The sequence below is a fragment of the Vicugna pacos genome, chromosome 1 (assembly GCF_048564905.1).
Source record: "Vicugna pacos chromosome 1, VicPac4, whole genome shotgun sequence".
NCBI lineage: Eukaryota > Metazoa > Chordata > Mammalia > Artiodactyla > Camelidae > Vicugna > Vicugna pacos.
Window position 1 is genome coordinate 102,311,195 of NC_132987.1, and position 26,935 is coordinate 102,338,129.

Below are 26,935 nucleotides of genomic sequence, written 5' to 3' on the forward strand. Positions count from 1 at the left end.
AGTGGATCGGTGACCATGAACTGCATGAGCAACATGCATGTCAAAGAATGCTGGTGTCCATAGATGCATTGCTTCAATCTCATGATTAAACTTTACTGGATGAGGAGTTGCTTCTTACAAATGAGGAAAGAAAGCAGTTTTTTTGAGATAGAATGTACTCCTGGTGAAGATGCTGTGAAGATTATTGAAAGGACAGCAAAGGATTTGGAATATTGCATGAACTAAGTTGATAAAACAGTGGCAGGGTTTGAGAGGATGGACTCTAATTTTGAAAGAAATTCTACTGTGGGTAAAAAGCTATCAAACAGCATCGCATGCTACAAAGAAATCTTTTGTGAAAGGAAGAGTCAGTCAATGCAGCATACCTCATTTTCTTATTTTAAGAAATTGCCACAGCCACCCCAGCCTTCAGCAACCATCACCCTGGTCAGTCAGCAGCCGTCAACATCAGGGTGAGATCCCCCACCTGCAAAAAGATTACAGCTCGTTGAAGGTTCAGATGATGGTTAACATTTTTTAACAATGAAGTATTTTTTAACTAAAGTATGTACATTGTTTTTTAAACATAATGCTAATGCACATGTAATAGGCTAAGTTATAGCGCAAACATAACTTTTATATACACTGGGAAACAGAAAAATTTGTGTGACTCACTTTATTGAGATATTCTCTTTATTAAGGTGATCTGGAACCAAACCTGAAATATCTCAGAGGTACGTCTGTACCTGTGTCTATGTATGCACATCTCTCTCTGTCTCTCCATTCAGTAGTTTATTACAGTCTGCCAGCTTTTCTGGTACTAAAGGTACAGTCACTGGTGTAGGGTACTTAGGATTCCCTTCAGCAATTTGTCAAAAATGACAGACATGTATTTTAACCCACAATTCCATAAATTCATGCTTCACTTATTTTCTGTCTTGGGTAATGTCAGCTTCCATCTATTCTCAGCCTCTGTTGCTTCTAGTAGGAATTTTAAAAAAAGATATTTTATCAGTCTATGTGCAGAGAACTCTGAAAATTCTTATGCATTATCTCATTTAATATGACAGCTCCAAAAGAGATGAACTATTCACATGTTCATTTATAAGTGAAGAAACTGAGGCTAAAGGTGGTCACATGTCTACTTGGTTCAAAGCCTGTGTATGTTCTCACTGGGCCAAACTGCCAGCTAGTGCCCTGATGTCTCACGGCAGGATCCACTGATGTCCCTTCCCTCATTTTGCGAATGTGTTTTCCTTTTTCTTTGAACTGGAAGATTGTGCAGCATTTCTAGTTCACAGGAGTTGTATTATTTCTACTTGTTCTTATGAACATAATGTCTGATGAAATATTGAAACTATGTTTATTTGTGAACGAAAATTTCCCAAAGAATGTCAACAGATAGTTCTGATGATGGAAATGAATAGAAAATGAAAAGAAAAGCAAATTGTTATACTTAGGCACAAAATGGAAGATTTATGGAATAGATGACAGACCGTGTTGATATTTGTGAATTGGATCAGGACCCTCTCATTTGCAAACGTCAGAAACCCCACTCAAGCAAGGTCTTGGGAGCTGAACTGCTGCCCCTGTGGAGTGGGCGGGGGTCTAGAGTGGCAGGAGGCACTGGATGCAGGGATGTGAGGGCCACCTGAGCCAGGTCCAGACAGGAGCCGTCTGAAGGTCACTGCTGCAGGGCGACAGTAGGGCTATGGAAAGAGGGAAAGAGAAGTGAGTAGGATACGACGGGTGAGAAATACACTGGGAAATGGGGCATTTTCCCTTTATCTCTTTGCCACGGGTGGCGTTTCTGGAAGTGACTGTGTCTCCTCTGTGGCTCCTGCTGTCTGTGATGATGCTTGCTGTGGCTTCCCATTCTCCTGGGTAACCCAGCCATGCAGCTCCTGTAACACTGCTTCCTCCTTTGGTTCCTCAAATCTGCTGGTGTCAGTCAGGTTGTTTACTAATGCTGTTTGGCTTCTCAGCTTTTGACTCACCTGTGTTATCAATTTCCTACACAAATTTCTCTCTGATTTAAATATTCAGAGTGGTGTATGATTCCTGGTTGAATGCTGACTTGTGCACTCTGCTTCTGGTCCTTGACCTTTATAAACCTAGAACCTAATAATACTTTAATCATTAATGGCATACAAATATAGGACCATTAAGAACAGTTAGCATGACCATTTTCTTAAAATGCCGTATTTTGAAGCATTTGAATCTTTTTTTTTTGCATCCTTTTTATTGAAGTATAGTCATTTTACAATGCTGTGGCAATTTCTGGTGTACACTATAATAGTTCAGTTATACATATACATACATATATTCATTTTCATATTCTTTTTCATTATAAGTTACTACAAGATATTGAATATAGTTCCCTGTGCTATATAGTATAAACTTCTTGTTTGTCTATTTAATATATAGTAGTTAGTATTTGCAAATCTCGAACTCACAAGAAGCACTTGAATCTTAAAGCAAGAGGTTCATAGTCAAAAAACAACAACGAGGTTTTGGTAAAGCCAGGAAGATGAATCTAGAAATGTGTATGGAATGAATTGAAGGTGCGTACTACAAGACAAGAGGCCTGAGCAAGTTGGCATGAGAAGAAAAAGGAACCAGGAAATGCTGGGAGGGTCTTTGATTACATCAAGATCCCAGTGGTGGCATTTTAGGGTGAAGAACATAGATGGGGAGGAGCACTTTTAGCTAAGGGGCAAATAAAGGGAAGGTGAATGAATAAAAGGGAGGGTGTTAGTTGGGAATGATTTTTGTAGTAGATTCAATGAAGAATTTCAGTATGTCTCAGTGGAAACGTAAGTTCATAGTAGAAGTCACCCAAATGAATTCCCCAGCAAAACCTAATGTAAGCAAAAAAAATTAATCTGTTTCCTATCTTTCATTCTTAGATGATAAATAGGGCACTTTGTAGATGTTTGAAATCCTACCTCTTCATCCTCTCACCCCCATATTTGCCTTCACTCTTTTGCCCTTTCCATTATTCAAGCAGGTCTGCTGTTCTGTGTTCTTTGCTTGGATAGGAATGTGGGAGGTGAAGGTTTGGTGAAATAAAATTGGTTTCCATTTTCTCCCTGGCTTTTCCTTTCCAAAATGCTAAGGCTGCAAGGGAAAAAAAAAGGCAGAGCTGAGGATAAGAGTAGGGTAGATCTTCTCCAGGCACATAGCAACATTTCAAATGAGTTTGTAGAATTTGTGATTAAAGGTATCTCTGCCTTGCTCCTTAGGAAGAGCACTGGAGAAGTGGTAAGATGCCATCTGTTGCTTTTTTCTGATTGGATTCTGACTTACACACTGTGCTACCCATTTTTGATCTCTGTAAACTTAAACCCTCATAATACTTTAATCATTAATGATATACATATATATAGGATCACAAAGAAGACTTAGCACAGCCATTCTCTTCAGGTGCCATATTTTAGAGGCTATGTGGCAGCTTAGAGAATCACACAGCTGTCCTGTATCCCAGTATGGTATTGATGTAGAAAAAGTCTCCCAGAAGTAGCAGAGATTGTGTTGGACCTGAAGGGGCCATGCGTACAGAGCTGAGGCATATTTCAGTATGCCCTGCCTGCGCCAATGAGCAGAAGGAGGCAATCCCCAGTGTATGCCACTAGGATCAGATAACACATGGGGCCAGATAATCTTCTTTTGATGCTTAGATTAAGAAAAGGAAAATAGCATGGAGGTTCCTCAAGATATTAAAAATAGAACTACTATATGATTCAGCAATCCCACTTCTGGGTATACATCAAAAAAATTCAAATCAGAGTCTCAAAGAGATATTAGCACTCCTATGTTCACTGCAGCTGTTCACAATAGGCAAGATATGGAAACAACCCAAATGTCCATTGGGAGATGACTAAATAAAGACAATGTGAATATATGTACAATGGAATATCATTCAGCCTTAAAAAAAGAAGAAGGATATCCAACCACTTGCAACAACATGGATGGATGTGAAAGTCATTATGCTTAGTGAAATAAATCCGTCACAGAAGGACAAATACTGTGTGATTCCACTTACATGAAGTTATCTAAAATAGTCAAATTTGTAGAAGCAGAAAAATAGAATGGTGGTTGCCAGGGGATGGGGGAAGAGAGAAGGGGCAGTTGTTCAATAGGTATAAAGTTACAGTTATACAAGGTAAGTTCTAGACACCTGCTGTACAACATAATGCCTGTAGTTAACAAAATAGAATTGTGTACTTAAAAATTTAAGAGGATGGAGTTCACACTAAGTGTTCTACTCGCCCCGCTCAAATGAAACAAAACAACAACAACAACAACAAAAAACCAGAGGAAAACCAAAGAGACCCAAGGAAACTTTTGGAGGCGATGGATATGTTTATTACCTTGATTGTTGTGATGAATCACAGGTGTGCACATACATTCAAACTCATCAAATTTTATACATTAAATATGTGCGGTTTTTTGTTCTATCAATTTTGCCTCACTAAATCTATAAAAAGAAAACATAAAAAAGAGAAAGAACCTTACTTTTTTCAGTTAATGTTTGGATTGTCCCCAAATCATTTATTGAACAATTCATCTTTTTCAACTGATTTGAAATAACACTTTTGTGACATACTAAAGTATTTTTATAAATTTAGGTCTGTGTTTGCACTTTCTCTTGTCTCTCAATGAATTTTTTAATCAATTTTTGAGGAGGTATTGTGTTAATACTGTAGCTTTATAACTTATAAACAGTAGGGCTAGTTCTTCTGTGTTCCTCTTCAGAATTTTCTTGTTTATTTTTGCTTGTTATATTTTGATATAAACTTTAAGATTAGTTTCCTTAGTTATAAGTATTGCTAGTATTTTTACTAGAATCAATTTAAAATTATGGATTAATTAATGGGGATTTGCACTTTTATTATGTTGAGTTTTCCTAATCAAGAATATGGTGTGCTTTTCCATTTTTTCACACCTATTTTTGTGTTCATTACTAATATTTTAAAGTCTCTTCATACAAATTTTGCACATTTCTTACTGAGTTTACTGCTGTGTGTATTAGTCAGGGTCCTGGCAAGAAAGAGATAGCAAATACTTAAATGGAATAATGGAGGAGAATTTAATGGAAGGGCTGTTTTCAGAGGTGTGGGAAAGGGTTAAGAAAACTCAATAAGGCAGAGTTAAAATATTCCATGATTAGTGACAGCAGAGAGTAGGATGAGGGGGGAAAGTTGACTCTCAATTCCTCACTATAAAATTTTATAACTTTCAAACTGTGCAGGAAGTGAATTCTTAATACATATTAATGGTTTGATTGTTCAGGTGGAGAAGGAGTGAGGATGAATCAATTGATAGCTGACTTTTGTGCTGTGTGTAAATTTGGTCACACACTTGAAGCATCAGAAGGAGAATCATAGGGTGGCAGGAGAGAATTAAATAATTCATCAGCTTCTCAGCCAACCTTTGGGATAATTCAGAAGGAGCACACAGGAGACTCTAAACAAATCCTGTTGAATAAATAAACTGGGAGCTACGGATTATGTGATTTGCTTTTCTACTATTGTGAATTGGGAGAAAGATTTAAATTGTAGAAACAGCAATATTTCCAGCAAAATATCTACAAATTTCAAATACCCCTGCAAATAAAGAAATAAATTTATTTATATTGAATTTGAGTTATTCTTTTTTAGGGGTTATTTTATTTGGTGCATTTTATACAGGGAATCCAGGACTGCAAGTGTGTAGCACACTTTCTGAATGCCTTTGAGTAAATGATTATTCCATGTTAATTGTCCATTAAAGGCAAATAGTAGACCCAATAACTTCTATTGGTTGTTTGTAGTGATTATTGGTTCTTTGAGATGTTTAGAAGAAGTTTTGTATTGTAATAATTACTATTTTAATTTTTGACTTGATTAATATAGTCAGTCAGTTAATCAGTTTCAGTAAACATATGGTAATGTAATGAGAATGTCAGTCTGGCTAGTAGAGGTGATGCTTAACTCTCCTCAAGAGGGCAGCAAAACCGCACAGCTCAGTTCTCGGAGCTCAGGATGGAAACCTTAAAAAGCTTGTTCAGAGACATTCCCTGACCTGATCATTCCTATCAGTCCAACTGATTAAACATAACATGTGCTGATATTTGTATTGGCATTTTATGGAAGTTTGGCCTTTTCTTTGTGAAATGAGAAAAAGATTCTTCTTTTTCATTTTTGGTTAGACAAAGGAACTACACTTGCTTGGGGTCTCAAAATGCATTATTTAAACAAGGCCAAATGTTTAAGTAAGCTCCTGTGGATAACAAAGTAAGAGCTTCCCCTCATCCCCCAGAATTACTGGATTTGTGACCAGATATTGGTGGTTTGACTTTACTGGGACTATTTTGGAAATTGCCTTTCTCTCTATGGCCTATCCCAGGTAGAAGAACCTTCAAAGATATATATCCTAGAGTGAAGAAAATTTGAAGATTGGTCCCAGGCAAATGGGAGAGAGCTGAACACATCCCGGCTCAGCTCTATCAAAGGAGATTTGGTCATTTTCTAGACCAGATTATAGGTGCGGCTTGTTATTACCACTGAACACATCTTCTTTTAGTACTTTCTGTTTCTGGCTCTCCAGGCACCATTCTTGCTCTTAGAAAGGGGTCAAGTGATCCTGGTGAAGGTGTTACCCAGTAGTGGTTAAAAATGTTTCTTCTGTCTGGTGTATTTGCATTGAATAGAGGATATGTGAAGATTAGAAGATGTTTAAGGCATAAAGGAATGAATCATAGAATGGTAGCATTCTGGTCCTTAGCAGGTTTACCCTTTGTGTATAGTAGGCTTTTGCTAAATAGTTATTCAATAAATGAATAAAGCCCTAACAGAATAAATGAAAGATGTAGCTGCTCTTCCATCTGTCCAAAGTACAGAATAGAAATTCTCTTCCTTTTTTCATGAGGCTGACTTTGATGGAGTAAAATTTAGCTTATTGTTAACAGAAATAGTGCAGGTAGATGATTCAGGCAGAAGTATTTGGTGATTCCTCATTACATTATGTTGAATAGGTTGAGAGAGGGTCAAAAAAGTCCCAGTAACATGGTGACCATGAATGAACTTGAAGCTTGAATGTTAGGATTCTCATCTTTCAGCTCTTTAAAGGTTTTATAAGAATTAACATTCATATTTATCAAGCAATTATTCTTTGCAAATCTCTGTGCTAGTCCTGTACTGAAATTTACTACACAGTGTAAAAAGGAGGATAAGTCATAATGCTGTCTTCAGTGAATTTATAATCTCCCTGGAGTCCCAAGACTAGCACACATGAAAACATCGGTGACTATAGAGGTACAGATTACTAATGCAGAAGAGTGAGTGGCATGCTTCAGGATTAAAGGGTCTAGTTCGAGATCCTACACACAGAAAGAGGCCCTTGAGCAGATTCCTAGAGAGCAGATAGGGTTCAGATACAGAGAGAAAGGGAGGGTGTGCGAGAAAGAACAGCTTCTACAGAGATGGAGAAGGGATGAGTATGGTAGGTTCATTCAGAAAACAAACTAGAGAATAATTGCAAATTGGGTGATAGGGCTCAAGTTGGAGAAGTGATCTGTAATATAAAGGTTTGGGAACTGAAGCTACAGAAAAGATGAACTATATATTACATTGTTGAGTAGGAGAGTAAAAGGTTAGTCTTGTTTCAAAACGGACCTCTCTCCACTTCCATTGCTGTGGAAACCACCAAGAACTGTGGAATAACAGTAAGAGGAGGAATGTTTAGGGATGGGTAAAGGACAGTGGGACCTGTTTGCTTCTCAACTGTGACTGTTACTGTGCTGAGTTATGTTTTTGAACCTATATTATGATATAGTTTAAGAAAGTAGGCTTAGAAATAACAAATCTATGTCTCAATTTCCATACCAAGATAGTATTAGTGATAGATTCCAACCTGGATCCCATGTATGTATGACAGTCACTAGAGGTCCACTTAAACTAAAAGATGAGATCCAATGATGGTACAATTTTATTTTTCACTAAGGAACTATTTCTAACATTGAACACTGGTAAACTAATGGTTTGTTGGCAAGAAACATGCCCTTTAATAGAAAGCCGATATGTTCAGTCAAGAACATTTTATTTCTTCCAAGTGGAAATCCACTACAGAAGCAATGTTGTGTGTGTGTGTGTGTGTTTGGAATATACATATATTGCGGAAACAGATACAGGATATTTTTATATATCAAACTAATGTCTTTGCCAGGTTGCAATTATGTACTTTCATGATACGAATATTATCACTAACAATCATTTCCAAACTAGCTTTCACTTAAAGTGGCAAATTTGCCGTTTTAATGACACATTTGAAAAGTTAATTTCTTATAGAAAAGTACAAATAAGTAAAATAAAACAGAATACATGGATGAAACTATACCACAAAATGCTGAGAATAGGATAAATAACTTCTTAAAGCCCTGGAGTCAGAGACATTTCAGCACCTAACAGAACTTGGTAAATGACAACGGGAAGCTATTTTGTTCATACACAGTTCGTTCATTTTTCGTTCTCCCTCGCTCTCTTGCTCTCTCCCCCACATCCCCTCTACCTTGCTCTCACCCCTAGGTCTTGTTTTTTAATTCTTCCAGATTGTCAGTAGAGATTTCATACATGTTTTAAACTTGGGCATTTTGTCAACCATGATCCTTTTTTTCCTTTTCTCCCTTTATATTCAAGTCATTGCAAGAATTTGATTTTTTTTTCTTAAAATGTCTCAAAGTCTGTCACTTTTTGCTTTTCTGACTTCAAAGCAAGAATGTTGTGTTATTTGGCCACTTTTAACTTTGTTGTAACATTTTCTCCATAAATATCCCCGTATGATCTCTACCTCCTCTAATGCTGAATAGCAACATTTATTTAATCTTTTTTGTTTTCTCCTGTCACCCCAAATATCCTATTTCCCACTTTCATTATTATCAGAATAAATTTATATGTGCATATTTTGTTTTATTTTGTTTTCTAAAACAAATTCAAGATTATATATTTAAAATAACTTGGTAATTTAAATATGTAATTTAGATATTATTCCTGTTTTTAAGATTTGGAAGCTGAGAGATGAGAGATCATGCCAACCAACAAATAGTTATTGAACATCTTGAATGGATCCAGGACAGCCCTCAGTGCTATAGGGAACATAAGAAATGTAAGTATTTGGAATATTTTAGCAATATTTCCTAACACCAGATTTGCAAGTACCACTGGAGAATGTGTTTCCTCATATACTTTATTCTTGATGGTCATGAGAGTAGAAAATAACAAAGCTCTTTTGAGATTGTAGACTTCCCCCTAATAGTAGCAGCAACAATGCCTAATCTTTATTGAGGGCTTAATGTGTACCAGTCAGTTTTGTAATCACTTTTTATGTATTTATTTTTTCATTAAAGCAACCATGCGATATAATCATATTAATATACTCTTCAAATAAGAGATAATGTGGCAAAAAAAAATGTTTAAGTAACTTGAGAACGGTCACCCAGTTTGTAAGTGATGGAGCCATGGATTTGAACCTGGGTAGGCTATTTCTAGAACCAGCATTCATAACCACATTTACCATTCATTACTCTGTATTTCCTCTATACGCCCCACCAAGCTCACTCTAGTTAGGAGCATGACTATCTCATGGTGTGCCTTAGAGAAATTACAAATTGTTTTATATCAGAGACATTCCTGATTGTTTGGAAATAAGCAAAAATCAAGAATGTAAATGACAATTATAAAGAATTGTTCTTGATCACAAAATACATACAATATAGTTGGAGAAGTTAGAGGTATAGATGCAATTATTGTGCAAATTGGCCACATATATACTAGCATTGTAATCTGATATAAGAAAACTCTAAGGAGGGCAGCACAGACAATAATTAGGGAGGAATTACTGGAGAGGGATCTGGAGTGCCTTGATGTATACAAGGAACCATTGTCTGAGAGTGTTGAAGAACGTGTAGGTTTTGCAGAGGGAGTGCTGGTGGGGGTGGGGGTGGGGGATGGGGAGGAGAGCATGAGGACAGAGGGGATGTGCTATTGGGAAACAGCGAAAAGTGATGAGTGCCCCTTCCAAGCAGAAGCTTCAGGAGCTGCACTGTGGTTTGCCTTGTTGTCTTTTCTTTTTACTGTGAGACTGGCAATTTTTTAGACAAGGGCTTCTTCATCACCTTGACTCTCAGGGTGAAGAAGCATGAGATGGAGTCCCCCAAGGACCCATATTTCAAAGTTGAAATAAACTCTCTTACTGTTAGTCATTGAGATTCTGGGATCATTTATTGACACAGCATTTCTTAGCTTATACAAGTAGCTAGTAGGCAATTTCAGCATCCCAAGCATAAATGGTTAAGGATTTAGGCAATGAAGAACAAGAGACCCATCTAGAAGTCAGTGTCAAGGAAGAATTGCAAGACTTGGTGACTGATGGATTGTGAGGTGCAAAGATTTAGGCGAACCTAGCAGGATGGCCTTAATCATTTTGGTTTGGGAGAATAAATCATTATTAAAAAGGATGAAGTAAGGGTGGAAGGTGATTTGAAAGTTAGGACATAAACCCTTAAATCCTTTTCAAGGAGTTAAAGATATTACAAGGTGGAGTAAAGGAAAAATGTTATCAAGCAGAGATCACTTTGAAAATTTGGTGGTTCAGAGGACTTTCATAATACTGAGAAGGTGAACTACTTCAACAGAAGTCAGTAGAAGGTTTTTGTTTTATTATGTTTTGTTTTAAAGTTAGGCTATACATTTGCATCTTTGGAATCATAAAAAGTGTAGAAATCCAGCAGTGTGGAAAAGATGCTGGGGAGATGGTTAAGTATGAGATTCAAGGTCCACAGAAATTAGGAAGGGGTGTGACTGAGAACATACAGGAATAATCTTTGGAGAGTGAAAGGGAAACATCTTCCATTATAATTTTGGGGAGAAAGGGTTGACAGAGAGATAGTAGGCACTAAAATGATGACAGGGGTTAACATAAGACCAAAACTTGATAGTCACAGTGTCTTAATTTTCCATTAAAATTGGACAGGTTATCAGCTGAGGGAGAAATAGGGAGAGAGCAGAGAAAAGAGTTTTTGAACTAGCCACTGAAAGGAGAAACCTGGTTGTGGTTAGGAGATTGCTGAATACAGAGGGCTCATTTGAAGTTAGACCACAGGAATTTGTAATGGGACAAGTCTGAGAGCTCTCTGTCCTCTCAGGGGTGTTCAGTGTCCTGGGCACGGGCAGAAAAAGCTCACAGAGAGGCTGATCAGATTTGTGGTTTTTATGGGTTAAATTATTTGTCCGAGGTCATACTAGAATTCCGTTTAATCCCTTCTCATTTTTTTTTTTAAGAAAAATACAGTGTCTCCCCATGGACACATTTTTATTTTCCCGTGGTTCTGATAATCTTCACATTAGTTTGAAATTCAGCTCCTTTAACCACTGGGGCTTAGATTTCTTTTTTTACAGTTAGTTTTTTATAAAGAATAATTTTGGTTTTTGGGTAACCTTTCTACTTTCTCACTTTTTCATTTTGATAAACTTCTCAGGTAACTTTCACTGGTGGAAAGAATTTCCTGCATTTTTTTTAAAATAAAAATTTGTCACCTCACTTAATTCATATGTAAGCTAATTAATGATCATTTTTAAATGCCTCATATATTCTGGATGCTGTGCTAAAGCCCAAGGATACCAAGATAAATGAAATAAGGAAAGTGTCCTTGATGTGCTTACAGAGGTCAAAACTCCAGCTGGGCAGCACCAGCTGACAGCACCAGAAGCCAAGTGACTTGAAGCTTTTCAAGCTCCTAGAATTCTAGGGGCTTTTGCTCTAACTGGCTATTGAGGAACCTAGCTCTCTGAAAAAATCCCTCCTCTCTCCCAGCCCATCCCACCCCCAGTCCACATATACTTATTACTGGGTTGCTTTTCATCAACTTCGGTTAATCGTTACATGGAATGAACCATTTCTCCTCATCCTGCTTCAGTCCCCACTGATGAAAATGATACTTATTGTTGACACCATCTCATCCCGCTAGTCACCATACTCTCTCCACGGGTTTCACCGTGTTTTTGCAGAAATGCTGCCACTTCTACGGACTGTCCCAGTGTCTACTGATATAATGGAACCCTTGAGTATTAAAGGTGATTGCTGTTCTGTTTTGACTAGAAAGCCAAGTTCTGTTTTCCTGTCAGGTTACATCTATTTAGAAGAGAACCAGTGCACTGTGCATGGTAGCTATCAGTTGATGTGGAAATGGCTACTACTTAACATATAGTGCTTGTGGACTCTGCTTTTAAATAAAACCAGCTGGAACCCACATTTTATGCTTTGTGAAGGTGTCAGCTCTTCCAGAAAGATCCAAGGGCATGTGGGTGGACGTGTGAGCACCTCTGATTCCAGCTTACTGTTTCTTCTGGACTTCTCTTTCCGTGGTGTCTAACACACCACATCTTTTGGTTCCACAGAGTGTTGTTTAATTATGGCACTTGGCTCCATATCAGTATCTACAAAGAAACTATCCTCACACAATCCTGAAATTTTTTTGGTGGGAAACAGGGAGAAATGCTTACAATTTAGAAATGCAGGCAAATTAAAATTGAATGTTACAAACTCTTATTAATAAAAGTCTGCCAGTGGGCATTTTTCACCCCCGGGTCATAATCTTCTCTTTCTTCTTTCCCTTTTCTGCTTCTTGCCTCTCATTTTTCCTACTCTGTTCAGAAGGAAATACATTCCTCATATTGTCTCATGAATAAAATCCAGTGTTTATTTTGGTTGCCTTGGTTTTTCCTTCCAAATCTCTCCTTTTACTCTGTGAGCTTTATCAAATAAGGTGTTTCCCCAAATGTTTTTTCCTAGGGTAGAATTCTGGGGCTAGCTCTTATAATCATAAAACGCTCAACCCCATTACAAGACTCACAATTCCATTAATCCAAATGATGTGAAAAAACTCCAGAGTGAAAAAATTGGTGCAGCCACTTTGGGAAAGAGTTTGGCAGGATCAGCCTCATGCATGAGTGACCTGTGCAGTCACGGAGGACCCTGTGCTTAGAAGGGCCCCACACTTGTTTTAATATTCTTCTCTTTCTGTCTTGAAATTCTTAATAATTTTTGACTGAGGGACTCTGGATTGTCACATATCACTGGGCCCAGAAAGTTACGTAAGGAGTCCTGTAGTTTAGTACTACCCACCGAAGCTGAGCAAACCCGGTGAATAACCCAGGGATTTCACTCTGGGACAAAAATCCAACTGCAGCTCATACCTATCTTCATCAAAATATGGTACAGAAATATTTATCTCAGTATTATTCATAATAGCCAAAAAACTAGAAACAACCGAATTTCTAGCAATAATGAATGGACATGTAAATTCAGTTATATTTATATAAAAATACGATACAGTGGAGAAAATTAATGATCTACTATGAAAAGTTACAGTGTATTAATGTCATAAACATAGTATCAGGGGAAAGAGGTGAGACAAAATAAAAGTTTAAGATTCCATTTACTTAAGGTTTGTCAACAGGCACACTTACAATGCCAGAACAGAGTGTAGAGGTTGATTTGGGGGCACAGAGGTTCATAGTAATTGGGAGGGAATGTTACGGAGGCCTCAGAGATTCTGTTAATGTTTCATTTTTTGACGTGGGTGGAGGTTATGTGTGTGTCACTTTGTAAAGCTCTTATATTTATGTTTTATATACTTTTTGAATTTGTCTCATACATACAAAAAATTAAAAATAATACATAGCTTGTTGTTATTGAGGGAAATTGGATTATCTGTTGTGAGCTGAGTAGAAACTCTTAAATCATCTCTGATTAAGTAACTCATTGTAATAATAGATGCTCTTCATTCCTGCTGTAAAACAGCACACTGTCAGAGATTACAAGACTCGCTGGATGTTTGTATCTAGTAAGTTTCTCTCTTGTGGGCCATTTTAATAAGGCAACAAACTTCCACTTGGATGAGAAAAGGGCATCCATGGCCACATCTTCTTTCTCCACTCATTTGTGGATGGACACTTAGGTTGCTTCCATATCTTGGCAATTGTAAATAATGCTGCTGTGAACATTGGGGTGCATGTATCTTTTTGAATTGATATTTTTATTTTCATTAGATATATATGCAGTGGTAGAATTCCTGGATCATGTAGTAGTTCTACTTTTAGTTTTTTGAGGAACCTCCATATTTTTTTCCAAGTTGATGTGGCAATTTATATTCCCGTAACTTTGTACAAGGGTTCCCTTTTCTCTACATCCTTGCCAACATTTGCTATTTGTGATCTTTCTGATAATAGCCGTTCTGACAAGTGTGAGGTGATATCTCATTATGGTTTTGGTTTGCATCTGATTAGGGATGTTGAGCATCTTTTCACGTGCCTGTTGGCCATCCATATGTCTTCTTTAGAAAGTATCTATTCAGATCTTGATATAAACAGTTTAATGGTAATTCATCAAGCTTTTATTTGCTTGTAAAACTCTCTCTCTCTTTTGGTTCTGAATGATAACCGTGCCAGGTAGAATATTCTTTCTCGGTTGTAGGTTTTTTCCTTTCAGCATTCTAAATATATCAGGCTACTGTCTTCTGCCCTGCAGAGTTTCTGCTGAAAGGTCAGCTCATGGTCTTATGAGAGATCCCTTGTATTTAACTAGTTGCTTTTATCTTGCTGCTTTTAAGATTTTTCTTTTATGTTTAAATTTTGCCACTTTAATTACAGTGTGTCTTGGTTTGGACCTATTTTGGCTCATCTTGTTTGATATTTTCTATGCTTTCTGGACCTAGATGTCTGTTTCCTTGCTCAGATTAGAGAATTTTTAGTATTATTTCTTCAAATATGTTCTCTGCCCCTTTCTCTCTCTCTTCTCCTTCTTGGACTCCTATAATGTGAATGTGACTATGCCTGATGTTGTCCAAGAGGTCCCTTAAACTGTCCTCAACTGTCTTAATTCTTTTTAATTTTTTTCTTCTTCTTGGGTTATTTCTACTACTCTACCTTCCAGATGGCTGATCCATTCTTCTTTATCATCTCATCTACTGTTTATTCCCTTTAGTGTAATTTCTATTTCAGTGATTGTACTGCTCAGCTCCGATAGGTTCTTTCTATATTTTATAACTTTTGTTGAAGTTCTCACTGTGTTCAGCCATTTTTCTCCTGAGCTCTGTGAGCCTCTTTGTGATCATTACCTTGAACTCTTTATCAGGTAGATTGCTTGTCTCTGTTTCATTTGGTTATTTTTCTGGGATTCTGTCTTGTTCTTTCATTTGGTACATATTCCTCTATCTCCTTAGTTTGCCTAATTCTCTGTGTTTATTTCTTTGTATTAGGCGGAGATCCATTATGTCTCCTGATCTTGGAGAAGTGGCCTTATGTAGAAGTCCTGTGGGGCCCAGCAGCGTGCTCCCCTTAGGTCACGAGAATGAGTTCCCTGAAACAAGAGAGGCAGAAAATCACCATTAGAACACCACAATAATAATTGCTGTAGGCAAGATCCACTGATGATGCCAAAATTAGTGGTGGAAAGTTTAAGGTTAAACAGGATTTTTGTGTAACATCAAAGAATGACCCATTTAAATATGTGTTACATGGGGAGAAACACTATTCAGTGGAGAACCTTGGCAGACACCACCTTAATCAGGTGATCAAGATTAACATTTGTCATGTGCTGAAGATATATCACCTCTGTGGAATTCTTCTTAAAAATTCATAACCTCAATGTACTCATTGAGAAAACAGCAGAAAAATCCAAACTGAGGAAAATTCTACAAAATACCTAACTGGTACTCTTCAGGTATATCAAGGTCACAGAAGATATCAAGATAGAGGAATGATCACAGTTTGGAGAAGACTTAAGGATTCATGACAACTAAATAAAATGTGGGCTTCTGGATTGATACTGATACAGAGAGAAAATTTTACTAGAAAAACTAGGGAAATCCAGTTAAAGTCTGAAGTTTAGCTAACAATATTGTACCAATGTTAATTTCCTGGTTTTGATAACTGATCTGTAAGATGTTAACATTAGGAGAAGCTTGATAAAGCCTAGATAGGGATTCTCTGTATGATTTTTGCAATTATCCTATAAGTCTAAAATGATACCAAATTAAAAAAATTTAAATAATAATAATAATAAAGAGAACCAGTGAGTTCCCTGCATGGGGTGCACATGGCTTTCTGTTGCAATGGAGCCAACACTGTAGGTACACTGGTATGTGGGGCTGGCTCCCTGCCTGGCTGGCTGTGTGGTCCAGAGCATGCAATGTTGTGGGTGTGCTAGTGGGCACAGTAGACCCCAGTGTGGCTGGCTGTGAACTTGGAGATGCATAATTGGTGTGGGCACCCTGGTGTTCAGGGCAGGCCCCTGGCATGGCTGGCTTTGTGGATTGGGGGTAATGCAACAACTGTGGGCACCCTGAGGTTCACAGGCCCCCAGCATGGCTGGCTGTGAGTTCCAGTGGTGTGCAACCACTGTGGCTGTGTTAGTGGGTATGGCAGGCCCTCAGTGTGGCTGACTGGGCAGCCTGGTGGAGTGTGACCTCTGTGGGCATGCTGATGGATGGAGCAGATCCCTTGCTCATCTGGCAGTGACATCTGGTGACACCTGATCACTGTGAGTGCAGTGGTCGGCCAGGCAGGACCCTGGCATGGCTGGCTGTGAGGACTGGAATGTTTGATTCCTACAGATGTACTGGTGCATGGGGCAAGCCCCTAGCACTAATAGGCTAGATGGAGGATTCCAAAATGGTGCCTGCCAGTGCTGGCGTCATCATGGTAGAATGATATCACAAATATGGCTGTCACCAGTATCTCAATCCCTGTGGAAAGTTCCAGCTGCCTTCTGACTCTCTAAGAGGTTCTCCAAGATCAGAAATTGGGACTGACCTTGGAAATTTTCGAACTGCAGCCTCTGCACTGTGTCTTGGAGCAAGTGAATTTTTGCATGCACCCTTTAAGAATAGAGTCTAGATTTCCTACAGCTCTTGGCTCTCCTGAATGTAAGCCCTGCTGGTTCTCAAAGGCAGACATTTTGAGGACTTGTCTTTCTCGTGCAGGACCCCTGGGCTGGGGAGCCTAATGTGATGGCTAGATTCCTTGTTCCTTGGGGAAGAGCTCTGTGGTTGTGGTTTTCCTCCTGTTTGGGGGTCACTGTGCTGGGGATGTGAGTCCACCCTTCCTACACATTTTGTTGTGGCTCCTTTTTTATATTTTTAGTTGTGGAAAATCTTTTCTGCTAGTTTTCAAGTTGTTCTCAGAGATAGTTGCTCTTTAAGTTGCTGTAGTCTTGGTGTGCCTGTGGGAGGAGGTGAGCTCAGGGTCTTTCTACTCCATCATCTTGATCTGGACCCAAGAAGCAGTTTTTAAACATGGTACCAAAAACCACAAAGAGCATTAATACATCTGATTACATAAGAATAAAAAACTTAATTTTGATTAAAGTACCATATAAATTTAAAGACAATTAAATGTGATGGTTAATTTTACATAAATGTCTGCTTGAGTAAGCTACAGTCACCATTATTTATTCAAATACTAATCTAAGTGTTGCTGCGAAGATATTTTGAAGATGCTATTAAATTCCATTATTACTTGACTTTAAGCAAAGGAGACTATTTTCGATTATGTAGGTGGGCCTGATTTAATCTGTTGAAAGCCCTAAGAGCAGATTTGAGGTTTCCTTGAAGGAGAGGAAATTTTGCCCCATGAACTGCAGCTTCAGTTCAATTTGAAGAGGCCTTCCCTATGAATTTTGAGCCTACCTAGCCAGCGTCTACAACTGCATAAACCAATTCCCTGCAATAACTCTGTTAATAGATATTTCCTACTGGTTCTGTTTTTCCATGATGGACTAGAAGAAAATATTTGTGAAACTTAAAAAGGAGTCTATTTCAGAATAAAAAGTTAAAACAACATTCTAAAAAGGAGAAAGAACTAACCTAACAGAAAAATGGTCAAAGTATATATTTCAATTATCTGTTGCTGTGTAACAAACCAGTCTGAAATCTGATGTCTTAAAGCAATGGTTTATTATTTCTCATTACCTATAGGTTGAAAATCTCAGAGGTTCTTATCCTGATTTCACCTGGGATCATTCAATATGCAATTTTCTGAAGGTTCTACTGGGGTTGAAGGGTCCAAGTCGTCTTCACTCTGATGTGTGGCAGTGGGTGTGGGATGTTGGCTGAGATGCCTCAGTTCTCCTCCACATGATCTCTCACCTTCCGGTAAATTGGTTTGGGCTTCTTCATAACATTGAAGTGGCAGGGTTACAAGAGGATGACAGTGGAAGCTGCAAGAATAGGGGTTTTCCCCGGGGAGTGATGGGAGAGTGTTACTCAAAGGAGAATTTTGATCTTATCTGAAATATTTAAATGTTTTAATATGCAGTCATGATTTATCTATATAATTAAAAAAGTATTTATAAATATTGTTATAGACTGAATATGCCCTTCCCCTCCAAATTTATAGTTGAAACCTAATCCCTAGTGGTATTTGGAGGTGTGGCCTTCAGGATCTCACTAGGTTACAAAGGTAGATACCTCATGAATGGGATCAGTGCCCTTATAAAAGAGACCCCAGAGAGCTCCCTTACCTCTTCTGCCATGTGAGGACATAGCAAGATGACTATCTATGAGTCAACAAGTGGCTCTTACAAGGCACAGAACCTGTTGGCACCTTAATCTTGGACTACCCAGTTTCCAGAACAGTGAGAAATAAATTTCTGTTGTGTGTACACCACCCAGTCTATCATATCAGTGATAGCACCTATACTGACTCTTTGTCATCTCAGCTAAAGTTGCAAAAAGGTTAAAGCTGACCTATAATTTTTGTTATCCAGCATTATGCCAATGATAGACTTCTCCAATCACTGCCCGAGTTTCCAACTGGAAGAATAATTGTGTGAGATGCTTAGGATGATAAATGAGGAAGTATTCAAGGGTGGTTTAATGTTAGGATCCCAGGTCTGGTAAAACTATACATTAGGCTTAAACAAAGACATTGTTGTGGGTTTTTAGGGTCACTAACAGTAGAAGTCTGTCTTAACATATCTTACAGTCAGAGCTTCTGAACTTCACTTTCTTGGTTGCATTCTGAGATCTGATGTCAGGCTTACTGATGGCTGTGCCATAACTTGTAAGAAAGGGTTGAGTGTCTGGGGCCACTGCAAGTTGGGACCTACTTCTGTTACTGTGCATTATATTTCTGGTGTAGGAAGTGTTCTGAAACTCCTCTATTTCAAGTAAAAAGGGGACAATTCTTTTCTTTCCATATGGCAAATATAAAAACAAAGGGAAGTACTTCTAGTTTGAAGAAGAGTTGGTCTCATATTTTTGAAGAAATAGTTTGAAGAAGATTTGGTCTAATATTACAATATGTACCTAGTTTATTCATATCCAGTTAGAAATGGGCACAAATTGTATCAGGATAGGCTTTGATGAAAACAAAATTGGGAACTGAAATGCTGATGGAAAGGGTACCATGATAGATTTGACGGACAATAAAGGAGAACTTTTCTTTCTTCCATTGAGAGCAACCTTTTGATGGAATTCTTTCACTATAACCTTGGCTTGGTCTCCTGTATAATTCTCTGGGGTATGAAAGTTGTTCCTAGAAAGGTGGAGGATGAAGGACAGATGATTCAAATGGTAGAAGAAAAAGAACAATTGCAGCTTGGATTGACCACTGCTTAGAGCTGTCAGCAGAATTCAAATTGAGTAAAAAAGACCCCCTACGAGTAGGGAATAATTGGAAAGGAAAAACTGACTTTATAGTTATCTTTAAAAGTTGTGGGTCTTGAAGATTGTGCTGTGAAATGTCTTTAGCTTGACATGAGCACATACACAGCAATGATGATGACCTCTAACAGCAGCCAGAAGCAGGCTTCTCTAGTGCAGATGCGTCTTATAAATATCTGAGAAACTGGGCAGCGACCAGATAAGTTGAGGCATACCTTGGAGATATTGTGGGTTCGATTCCAGACCTCCACGATAAAGTGACTATTGCAATGAAGCAAGTCACACAATTTTTTTCGGTTTCTTAGTACATATAAAAGTTATGTTTACACTATACTGTAGTCTACTATGTGTGCAGAAGCATTATGTCTAAAAAAAACTACAAATCTTAATTAAAAAATACTTTGTTGCTAAAAAATGCCAACCATCATCTGAGTCTTCAGTGAGTTTTAATATTTTTGCTGATGGTGGGTTTGAAATATTATAGGAATCACCAAAATGTGATACAGAGATACAAAGTGAGCAAATAATGTTGGAAAAATGGCATTAATAGACTTGCTTGAAGCAAGGTTGCCACTAACTTTCTTTTTTTTTTAACATTTTTTATTGATTTATAATCATTTTACAATGTTGTGTCAAATTCCAGTGTTCAGCACAATTTTTCAGTCATTCATGGACATATACACACTCATTGTCACATTTTTTTCTCTGTGAGTTATCATAGCATTTTGTGTATATTTCCCTGTGCTATACAGTGTAATCTTGTTCATCTATTCTACAATTTTGAAATCCCAGTCTATCCCTTCCCACCCTCCACCCCCCTGGTAACCACAAGTCTGTATTCTCTGTCTGTGAGTCTATTTCTGTCCTGTATTTACATTTTGTTTTTTTTTGTTTGTTTGTTTTTGTTTTTTAGATTCCACTTATGAGTGATCTCATATGGTATTTTTCTTTCTCTTTCTGGCTTACTTCACTTAGAATGACATTCTCCAGGAGCATCCATGTTGCTGCAAATGGCATTATGTTGTCGGTTTTTATGGCTGAGTAGTATTCCATTGTATAAATATACCACTTCTTTATCCAGTCACCTGTTGATGGACATTTAGGCTGTTTCCATGTTTTGGCTATTGTAAATAGTGCTGCTATGAACATTGGGGTGCAGGTGTCATCCTGAAGTAGATTTCCTTCTGGATACAAGCCCAGGAGTGGGATTCCTGGGTCGTATGGTAAGTCTATTCCTAGTCTTTTGAGGAATCTCCACACTGTTTTCCATAGTGGCTGCACCAAACTGCATTCCCACCAGCAGTGTAGGAGGGTTCCCCTTTCTCCACAGCCTCTCCAGCATTTGTCATTTGTGGACTTTTGAATGACGGCCATTCTGACTGGTGTGAGGTGATACCTCATTGTAGTTTTGATTTGCATTTCTCTGATAATTAGTGATATTGAGCATTTTTTCATGTGCTTTTTGATCATTTGTATGTCTTCCTTGGAGAATTGCTTGTTTAGGTCTTCTGCCCATTTTTGGATTGGGTTGTTTATTTTTTTCTTATTGAGTTGTATGGGCTGCTTATATATTCTGGAGATCAAGCCTTTGTCGGTTTCACTTGCAAAAATTTTCTCCCATTCCGTAGGTTTTCTTCTTGTTTTACTTCTGGTTTCCTTTGCTGTGCAGAAGCTTGTAAGTTTCATTAGGTCCCATTTGTTTATTCTTGCTTTTATTTCTTCTAGGAGAAAATTTTTGAAATGTATGTCAGAAAATTTTTTTCCTATGTTTTCCTCTAGGAGGTTTATTGTATCATGTCTTATGTTTAAGTCTTTAATCCATTTTGAGTTGATTTTTGTATATGGTGTAAGGGAGTGTTCTAGCTTCATTGTTTTACATGCTGCTGTCCAGTTTTCCCAACACCATTTGCTGAAGAGACTGTCTTTATTCCATTGTATGCTCTTGCCTCCTTTGTCGAAGATGAGTTGACCAAAAGTTTCTGGGTTCATTTCTGGGCTCTCTATTCTGTTCCATTGGTCTATATGTCTGTTTTGGTACCAATACCATGCTGTCTTGATGACTGTAACTCTGTAGTATTGTCTGAAGTCTGGGAGAGTTATCCCTCCAGCCTCTTTCTTTCTCTTCAGTAATGCTTTGGCAATTCTAGGTCTTTGATGGTTCCATATAAATTTTATTATGATTTGTTCTAGTTCTGTGAAATATGTCCTGGGTAATTGAATAGGGATTGCATTAAATCTGTAGATTGCCTTGGGCAGTGTGACCATTTTAACAATATTGATTCTTCCAATCCAACAGCATGGAATATCTTTCCATTTTTTAAAGTCTTCTTTAATTTCCTTCATCAATGGTTTATAGTTTTCTATGTCTAATTCTTTCACCTCCTTGGTTAGATTTATTCCCAGATATTTTATTACTTTGGGTGCTATTTTAAAGGGGATTGTTTCTTTACTTTCTTTTTCTGTTGATTTATCGTTAGTGTAAAGAAATGCAACTGATTTTTGGACGTTAATTTTGTAACCTGCTACCTTGCTGAATTCTTCAATCAGCTCTAGTAGCTTTTGTGTGGACCTTTTAGGGTTTTCTATATATAGTAACATGTCATCAGCATATAATGACACTTTTACCTCTTCTTTTCCAATTTGGATCCCTTTTATTTCTTTCTCTTGCCTGATTGCTGTGGCTAGGACTTCCAGGACTATATTGAATAGGAGTGGTGATAGTGGGCATCCTTGCCACAAACTTTCAATTTGTAAAAAATGCAGTATCTGCAAAGAGCAATAAAGTAAAGCATAAATGAGATATGTCTCTAGAGGACACATTTTTATTTCTCCCTAATTATTGGGAGGAAGTTGCAGAATGAGATGAAAAATGAGCTTGTGAAAAATTGTCTTTTTCTCTCTTAAGCTGTAGCCACATTTGTAAGGACCTGATACTATTTGAAATGAGATAGGGAAATTGAGAAGTAACTCGTTAAAATCAGTTTTTATGGACTTTTCTAAGTGGCTATACTAAAAGTACTCTTCCTAAGGCCAATAATTGAATTGTCTAATTGGGACCATGAGTCCCTGATGTGAGAACTATGGAATTTTCTCTTTAATATGAATATTTGTCCTGGTGTGGAAATTAGTCTTGAATAGATTTCAATGCAGAATAGCATGCTCATGAGGGTCATAGTGTTCCTATAGTTTCCTTTTGAGTTACAAGGATCCTTGACCTTTCCAAAGTTAGAAAGAACATGAGTTTACAGAGCAATGTTTATGTAACCATTATTTAGACTGTCAGTACTTCCCCTCCGTGCCCACAACTGCATTTTTGCTGAGAAAGGTTTCATTTTCTTTGCTAACAGTGACTAGTGGGGTGAAAGTGGTGGGTACACAGACAAACTTCTTAGAAATAGAGATTTAATGATTTCTTTATTATCAGCCTTACTCTGTATGAGGTTGGGCACACAGACAAACTTCTTAGAAATAGAGATTTAATGATTTCTTTATTATCAGCCTTACTCTGTATGAGGTGAACTAACGGAGTTAATTAGTTGGCCTCTACTGGCCAAAGTTGAATATGAAAAAAGATTCTCAAGATTGTTTTAGAAACTTCTGTTTTTGTTCAATAATAATGACCTTTCATATCTGAAAGTACTGAATGACAAGTGCTTCATTGCAGATTGGAAATTCTTGAGTTCTCCTTTGCCTGCTAAATTGGGGGCATAACATCAGAATCCTCCTAATGCTAAATTGGAAAACAAGGACTTGAGCTCTCTATTGCTTACACCCCGGTGCCCCATCCCTGCAGTGGGAGGTGCTCAGTATATATTTAGTGAAGACTGGAAAGGATTTCTCCGTTTGGTAATGTATTACTGGATGTGAATATGGAGAAATCACTCATAGATTGCTAGGTCAGTACTGTGTGATTTAAAAAATTGCTCCATGGGGTACCTTTGACTCTGTGGCATGCTAAATTTGGATATGGACTTAGAATGTCTAATTATGTAACAGTTTGATTGCTTTCAGCTTACTTCTTCTGTTTGGGAACTGTTTCCACAAGTTATGATCCCTGAGTACAGTTTTAATGGTGGTTCCAACAATAACATGCTGGAGACTTGTAGATGCTTAGAACAATCTAGGCTTTGTTTCTTTTTGTGAATAATTTCTGGAAGGAAATGGATTCCCAATTCTCAGATGTAATTTAGCTGACTTTAGGGCTCAATTTCTAGAAAGTTGTAGAGGCATGCTGGATAATACATTTGGCTTAAAAAGTTTTCCAGATTAAATTGGTTAGGTGAGAAATGTAAAGCATATATATTCCAGAAGTGCAACCTAATTGTGTCACATCCTTGGCTTTTCAGTTGCAAGTTAAATATTATAAGTGTGTTTGAAGAAGACCTTTTAGTTAAGAATTGTGACTAGAAGATGTTTTGTCTCCATTTCATTCACTCAGAAATTGCCATAAATAAACTTGTCATTAAGGTGTTTTAAACAAAAGAGCAATTCTCTTCTCATAAAATTTTCAGCGTACCACCTTGACCAATTGAATCAAAACAGCCAGTTTAAAAATAATTATGATTTCTTTTATTTCCCTTAAATGACCTTGCCTGCCAAAAGTCATGGGATTAAATAATAATATTCCTGGAGATTCACTCTGTGATTGTAAATGGCATTCATGGAATGATTAAATGGCTGCTCTTGACCTCCTGTTGTCCGTCTGAGACAGTTTCCCTGAGAACAAACCCTGAATTAAGTATTGCTTTTGTCGAGTTTGTGCTATTATTGTCATCGATATAAACGCTATACAATTGTTCTACTCTTTTCTCTTAAAACCTTACAACCTAACTTTAAGCTCTTCTGTTCTATTACCTTTCTTTCCTCTTGGAAACACTTACCTTTAATCTCCAGGAGAGTGTTAGGCAGATTCAATTAAAACTCTGCATGACGACACTTCTACAGTCGCCAGGAGAGTGCTAATGCAGAAGCCACCAGAGCAGCTCATCTTAGAGTTGCCAAATACACCTGAAAATCATATAATGAGTGGATCTGCTATTGCACATAAGATTCAGTTGAAGTTCAGCAGCTGAAGTTTTGATTTGCCCTTTGGAATGATATACTTCAGGGGGAAAAACCACTTGAGTTTTGAGAACAGGATTTTTACAAAAACCCGAAGTGCTGTGAAGCAAGTCAGGTCGTTTGCATTCCAGACTTGCATGCCCTCTTACTAATTCTATGGTTTGCTGTCTCCAGTACTTCATTTGCCAAGTAATTTTTGGGGTATTTGTCAGATACGACATTTGTCAAGTAAGTTTTGAGGATTAAACAAGGATATCTCAGCAAAGCTTCAGAAATATGTTAAAGGCAGTCCAATTATTTGTTCAACTGAATGCCGATGCCTTTGATCCAGGAAGAAGAAGATTTTTGAGGAGTTCGTATAACTGCAGGGAGTCTTCTCGTATCCACCCTTGGAGCTTTTAGGTTTGCAGTGACTGAGTTGGAAAAGAAGCACCTCTGTCCTCCCAGTCCTTTATATCAGATACCTGAGAACTTTCCTTGATTTTCCTCTCATTCACCAACCCTATGTTACATCGGATTAATCGCTCTGCCTCTTAAATATCTCTGGAACCACTTGACTTGCTCCACCTTGATTGCCACTATCATATTTAAGCCATCATCATACCTCACATCTGGTATCACCTCACTCTATTCCATTTTCTACACTTGCAGAATGATTTCAGTAAAATAAACATTATATAGCTTTTCTACCTAAAATCTTTCAATGTCCGCCCACCGCGTCAAAATAATGTTCAGACGTCTTATTGTTCTTTTATGCTGCCTGATCTTAGTCTTACTTCTTTGTTATCTTTCTCTCTCTCTTTTCTCCTCCGTTTTTGTTCATTCGGGCCTTAGGAAACCACATGGGATAGGCTGTTACTAATGTGGTGAAGGAAACTCATCTGGAAAGGGACCATCGATTACAGAAATGGGAGATGGTTTTAATTTTTACCTTTTTAAATATAAGCCTTGACCAGAAAGTCGATTTGGATGTCTCATATACTATAAACCAGAATGTCCTTATCTTCTTTTCAGTAACCTCAAGGTCCTGGGAGATCCTAACTACTAAAAAGAAACTCTGATGAAGAAGAGACAAAGATACATTATAGAAATATTTTAAAAAAATCTTTCAGCACAAACTTCAGGCTTCTTAAATCTAATCAACTAAAACTTGGAGGCGTCAGAGACCTAAATACCCTTTATGAGCAAAATGTTTTGGGCTTGAGAATTTTGATCTGATCTTACTTTTTAGGTAGTGAATTTCATATAAACATGCCCCCAAACGGGGACTTCAAGAAGTTATCTGGTTTAAATATTCTTCTTGTGGCAGAGAACTGCCTTCATCAGTTAGTACAGATTGTTAGTAATGTTTCCAAGAAATTGTACACCTTTTTTGGCAATATACTCCAGAGTTCCAATGTCAAAGTCAACAGTTTCTTCCTTATGCCTAACCAAACTCTCTTGCCCTCACTCTAATTTTAGCACGTTTCCTGCATTCTTTCCTTGGTCAAGATGCAGAATAATTTGGTTGATATTTTTACTCACTCTGACACTTCTCATCAAATCTCCCCCTAGGCTTCTCTTTTCCAGATTAAACAGTCTTGGTGTCTTTAATCTTTTCTCCAAATAACTGCTTTTCTTCTTTTTTTTCCCTCAGTGTATTTTACCATTTTTGTTCTCTTCTAGAGCCTCTCAGATTTCTTCATATTCATTTTAAACTGCAAAGACAAACACTGGACACAGTATTCTTTTAGGGTCAGACCATTGCCAGGAAGGAGTAGAAGGTGGCTTCCTGACTCCTGGCAAGTGACTCTCCTGTGAATACATCCTGGTATCCTACTACTTTTTTCTAAAATTTTACTCTTCCAAAAACATTGTCTTCAAAAGCATTTGTTCAGTGTCTGTGTGCGGAGCCAGCTTGCAAAAGTATCGAAATTCAGATGCTCATCTGTTCCCTTCAGACTCCTGGTAGGAATAAACACCCAGTGCTGTGAGCCAAAGGGACACAAATAGGGAAGACTGTAAAACCAAAATTAAGATTTTCTCAGTGGAAGTTTAGTGAGAAAGGAGGAGTCTGAGATGCTGTTTGTGTCTAAACTTGCTGGAAATAAACACGAGGAGAGAGCAGAAAAATAAGTGCAGGAGACTTTGACCATAAGCTGGAAAATTCAGCCCGCTCTCTGAATGTGGCTGGTACTACACGCGGGTCTTTCA

At 37.8% G+C, this 26,935-nt stretch overlaps 1 protein-coding gene across 1 annotated transcript in view; it reads left to right on the plus strand.

Moving 5' to 3' along the window:
- The first annotated feature begins 9,015 nt into the window (after nucleotides 1–9,015).
- CHODL (chondrolectin) overlaps nucleotides 9,016–26,935 on the plus strand; it is a 269,810-nt gene continuing 251,890 nt past the window's right edge. The window contains exon 1 of the mRNA XM_072967921.1: nucleotides 9,016–9,123. The gene's annotated coding sequence lies outside the window, so the exon portion shown is untranslated. The remainder of the gene's footprint in view (nucleotides 9,124–26,935) is intronic.